The sequence below is a fragment of the Halichoerus grypus genome, chromosome 10 (assembly GCF_964656455.1).
Source record: "Halichoerus grypus chromosome 10, mHalGry1.hap1.1, whole genome shotgun sequence".
Lineage (NCBI taxonomy): Eukaryota > Metazoa > Chordata > Mammalia > Carnivora > Phocidae > Halichoerus > Halichoerus grypus.
Window position 1 is genome coordinate 114,851,218 of NC_135721.1, and position 5,546 is coordinate 114,856,763.

The following is a 5,546-nucleotide window of genomic DNA, read 5'->3' on the forward strand; positions in this document are numbered from 1 at the left end:
TATGACCTGTGTGTGATACTACAGTTTAGTCTTTAAATCTCTTTTAATTTATTTTTCTCATCCCCCTCTTTTCCTTAGAGTTTATCTGTTGAAGAACCTGGTCCATTTGACTTGTAGAATTCCCACACTCTGGATTTTACCACTTTCATATTCAAGGTGCAGTTCAGCATTGTACTGTGTCCTCTGTATTGACTAAAAATTAGCAGCTAGATGCAGAGGCTTGATCAGACTCAGGTTTGACATCTTTGACAAGACTACCCATTATGTGTGGTTGCCTGATTGTCCCTTTTTTTGGTGGTGTTAACAGCCATTGATGCTCTTTCCCTAGATTCATTAATTCATTGAGGACTAGAAACATGACTTTCTAATCCTTTCTTTTTTATTTATTTTCTGAAATACTTCTGTAAAGAGATGGTTTCAAAAATCTACTATTTACTTACCCAGTGGTACAATTCATAAAGGACAGGCAGGATAAATGCTTGATTCATTTCCTTTATTTGCCAATATTCAAGATAATCAATTGGTTTCCTATCATACTCCAAATTGCCCAGTTTTTTAAAATATCATTATGAGCTCAAGGATTTTAGCATATTTAATCAAGTTTACTCCATTCCATGTATTATTTATAATGACACTCCATTTGTCCCATTTTTGCTCAGTGAGAGCTTCTTTAAGTTGTTTCTTAAGGCCTTTTGGCACGACCAGTTGTTGTTGACACCTTTCTTGCCAGATGGTGTAAAAAAATTTTCCAAATTTGCCTCATACTTTTCCAGTCCCAGATCTAGAATCAACTATTTCTCTAGGACATCCTAGTTTCTTTTAGTGGGAAATGGTATTTTAAGAACACAATCAGGGCATTAAGGATTCTTATTACTACTGGGTAGGTCATAGTTTCTAGACCTTCTCTGTGTTAACATCTTCCCTTAGGTTTTGATAATTTCACTGTAATGTATCTAGGTATGGGTTTAGGTTTATTAATATGCTCAGTATCCCATTATGCTTCTTATATCTGAGGTTTTTATTTCCTACATCAATTTTGAAAAATGTTTAATTTCATTAGAAACTCCAATCAGTTTTCTAAAATGGTTATATAATTTTGCACTCCCATTCACAATGTACGAGCATTCCAGTGATTCCATATATTCATCAACAATTGATATTATCAGTCTTTTAATTATAGCCAACCTGGCAAGCATGTAGTGGTATCTCATTTTGGTTCTTATTTGCATTACCTAGACGAGGAATGATGTTGAGCACCTTTTCATATATTTGTTGGCCACTTGGATATCTTTTGTGACGTTTTCAGACTTCGCTTAGTTTTTTAACTGGGTTGTTCTCTCTCTCTTTTTTTTATAGATTATTAGGAATTCTTTATATTATCATTATCAGAAGTTCAGAAATAACAGAAGTAAAACCAGTGAAACACTGAAGTAGTAAATAGTTAAAGTTTATTGTGCATATACCAAAAACACAGTTGGCAAACCAAGAGCACTGAAACCAAAGCATGGAATGAAGCTCAGGGGTATATAATGTAGCTTATATAGTGAGAAAGCAATGACTGTTTATTCTTCACAGTGACTGGTTATAATATTAGAATTTTTTTAAGTGATAGTGAATTGGTTAGTAGTTACCTCATATCCATCTTGACAAACAGTTTAAGTTTTGCTTAGATTTCCCAAGGCATAAGCAAGAAATGACCCAGGTCATGTTAATCTTGTAAAATAAGCTAAATTAAGCTTTGTGGTATGTATGACTAAACTGGTTTTGTCTGCTCAGAGAATTTTCAAGGCTGGCCTCCTATTGGTTTTTTGGTTTTAAAAAATTTTTTTTAAAGATTTAATTGCTGTATTTCACCTAATATTTCAGAATCCATAAAACTGAGTAACCCACAAAGTAGGATGTTTCATATGATCATTATTTTTTGCCCATTTGCTGTTTTTTTTCTTCAAAGGTCTTAAAAAATAGGGGCACCTGGGTGGCTCAGTCATTAAGCGTCTGCCTTTGGCTCAGGTCATGGTCCCAGGGTCCTGGGATCGAGCCCCGCATCGGGCTCCCTGCTCAGCGGGGAGTCTGCTTCTCCCTCTCCCACTCTCCCTGCTTGTGTTTCTGCTCTTGCTAACTCTCTCTTTCTTTCTGTAAAATAAATAAATAAAATCTTTTTTAAAAAAAAGTCTTAAAAAATATATGGAATGCTTCATGAATTTGCATGTCACCCTTGTGCAGGGACTATGCTAATCTTCTCTGTATTGTTCCAATTTTAGTATATATGCTGCCGAAGCAAGCACTGGTCTCCCTTTGTTTTTGATTTTACCACATTTTCTGGATACAAGTCATTTAACAGATGTATGTTTTGGAAATATTTTTTTTCCCAATCTGTGGCTTGCCTTTTCACTTTCTTAATGGTGTCTGTTGATAAGCTCATTCGACTGACTCCTGCTTATTGTGGAATATTTTATTGCACATTTTGTAATTTTTAAGAGCTCATCTTTGGCAGGGCTTTCTTTATCTGTGTGGATTTTGTGTGATCTAAGTTGAGATTGTCCTCTCTGGAGAGGTTTAGTATTTGCTCTTGTCAAATGCCTCAATATAGGACCAGTTTTTTACCTTAATGTTTTGGCTTTAAGGTCCTAAAAACATGTAGTTAGGGTAAATGTGATTCTCAAACCCAACTGAGGGTGGGCCTATTGTTGCAAATTCTTGAGGGAGAGTTTTTTCACGCAGAGCAAGGCTAAAATAGATATACCCTCTTATTATTTCTCTGTAATGATGAAAGAACTCTGGTTCATTCTTTGACTAAAGGTCCCAGTTTTCCCTGAGCATCCTGCTTTATTTTCTGTTCATGTGTCTTTTAAAAAACCAGGTCCTTGATTACCAAGATAAGCAATCTCCTCCACTCCACCATCTATAGGATCAATTCATGTTCATCCTATAGTTTTAGCTCCTTTATTTTTTGTCCCAGGACTTGGGGGGAGGAGGGAAAAGAGTCCCTGGACTATTACTTTCATAGAAGTTCAAATACACATTTAAAATAATGTTCATAGGGGTGCCTGGGTAACTCAGATGGTTGGGCGTCTGCCTTCGGCTCAGGTTGTGATCCCAGAGTCCTGGGATCGAGTCCCTCATTGGGCTCCCTGCTAGGCAGGGAGCCTGCTTCTCTCTCTGCCTCTGCCTCTCTCTCTCTCTGACTCTCATGAATAAATAAATAAAACATTTAAAAATAAATAAATAAAATAAAATAATGTTCATGGGAGGAGCTTGGGAAGATGGAAGAGTAGGAAGACCTTAAGTTCACCAGGGCCCACATTTACAACTAGATGTTAATCACATCCATGTAGGTAAACTGGAGAGCAATACGAAATCTGGTAGAACAAACTCCACAACTAAATGTAGAGAACAAGCTGTATCCAAGAGGTTAAGAAGGGCAGAAATGGTGGTCAGGAGCTCCCCTCAGGAGGGAAAGAGCTGTGGCATGGAGAGGGGGAAAGAAATGGCCCCTTGCACCAGGGAGCCCACACAGGGAAGATGAATCCCCATAACATCTGGCTTGAAAACCAGAGGGGCTGAATTACATGAGTTTGACCTGGAGCCTTGAGCTTTAAATGTCAGCTGGCCCAGTGCTGGGCAAGCCTGGAGGGTGAGTGAATGCTGGGTCCCCACCCTTAGAGAGTAGTCTATGGAGAGGCAACATAGAAGCAACAGTTTGCACAATGCCTAGGCCAAATGGGAGGAAATCTGTTTATACTGATTTCAGACTGTGTTGGGGGACTTCTCTGGGACCAAAGGAGCTGGCAGGTGCCATTTTCCTCCCCGACCCCAGCATAAACACAGAGACACTTGTGGGAGGCTGCCCTACACAAACACTTGCTACCTGACCTGCTAGCGGTGTGCCCCACCCATGTGTTCTCCTGAGAACTTCCCCACTCCAAGCCTGGTGGCCTCAGCCCTGGGCTAAGTGAAAATTTTAATGTGTGTGTACCCTGTCCACACAGCGAGTGTGCCCCTGGCCACCACCACACACTGCACCACAGACCACCACAGCCACTGTGCTTCAGGGGACTGGCTTAGGACTATTGGCTCAGTGCAAGTTTTGCTAACACCCCTGCCCTGCCCTGCCCCTGAGCCCTCCTGTGGTCATGCTCCCTAGTTGCTGGCCTGCTGGGTTCTCACTAACACCACAGAGAACAAGCACAGCCCACAACAGGCAGAGAGTCAGCACAGATGTCTGAACTGAAAGAAAAAGCAACAAACACAACAGCAGGATGCAAGCAACACACAAAGGAGACTCCCTGGAAGTGCCAGGTTCTGATGAAGAGGGGTCACTGCCCTGCAGGGCACTACAGAACCTCTTCTTCATTTAGCCACTACTTTCAAGAGCAAAAGATGTAGCTGACTTGCCTAACACATAGAAACAGACACAGAGAAGTAGACAAAATGAGGAGACAGAAGACTGTGTCCCAAATGAAAGTACAGGACAAAATCACACAAGGAGATCTAAGCAAAACAGAAATAAGTAATATGCCTGATAAAGAATTTAAAGTAATGATCATAAAGATTCTCACTGGACTTCAGAAGAGGGTGGAGGACATCAGTGAGACCCTTGACAAAGAGATAAAAAATAACATATCAGAGATGAAGAACTCCATAAGTGAAATTAAAAATACACTAGATGAGGGGCACGTGGGTGGCTCAGTTGGTTGAGTGTCTGCCTTCAGCTCAGGTCATGATCCTGGGGTCCTGGGATCGAGCCCTACATTGGGCTCCCTGCTCAGTGGGGAGTCTGCTTCTCCCTCTGCCTCTGCCTTTCTCCCCCCACCCTCTCTCTGTCTCTCATGAATAAATAAATAAAATCTTTAAAAAATACACTAGGTGAAATAATAGTAGGCTACAGGAAGCAGAGGGATATATAAGTGACCTGAAGGATAGAGTAATGGAAAGTAATGAAGCTGAATGAGTGAGAGACAAACTAATACTGCGTAATGAGAATAGACTTAGAGAATTCAGTGACTCCATCAAGCATAATAGCATTCACATTATAGGAATTCCAGAAGGAGAAGAGAGAGAAAGGGGAGCAGAAAATTTATTTGAAGAAATAAGAGCTGAAAACTTCCTGGATCTGGGGAGGGAAAAGAGATCCAGATTCAGGAGGCATAGAGATCCCCTAACAAATTCAACCCAAAGAAGGCTACACCAGGACACATAGTAATTAAAATGGCAAAAAATAGTGATAAGAAAGAATTTTAAAAGTTGCAAGAGAAAAGAAGACAGTACATGCAAAGGAAACCCCATAAGGCTATGAGCTGATTTTTCAGCAGAAACTTTGCAGGCCAGAAGAAAGTGGGACAATATATTCAAAGTGCTGAAAGGGAAAAATCTGCAACCAACAGAACTCTATCCAGCAAGGCTGTCATTCAGAATAGAGGTGATATAAACAGTTTTCCAGACAAACAAAAGTTAAAAGAATTCATGACCACTAAACCAGCCCTACAAGACTGTTAAGGGGGATTCTGTGAGTGGAAAACAAAAACCATAAGTAAGGAAAATAGGAA

The 5,546-nt window shown here is 40.1% G+C and overlaps 1 non-coding gene across 1 annotated transcript; it reads right to left on the bottom strand.

Moving 5' to 3' along the window:
- Window positions 1-2,178: 2,178 nt before the first annotated feature.
- On the bottom strand, window positions 2,179-2,285 carry LOC118527635 (U6 spliceosomal RNA). Its single transcript, XR_004913203.1, has one exon. It is a non-coding gene; the product is annotated as a U6 spliceosomal RNA (small nuclear RNA).
- Window positions 2,286-5,546: the final 3,261 nt, after the last annotated feature.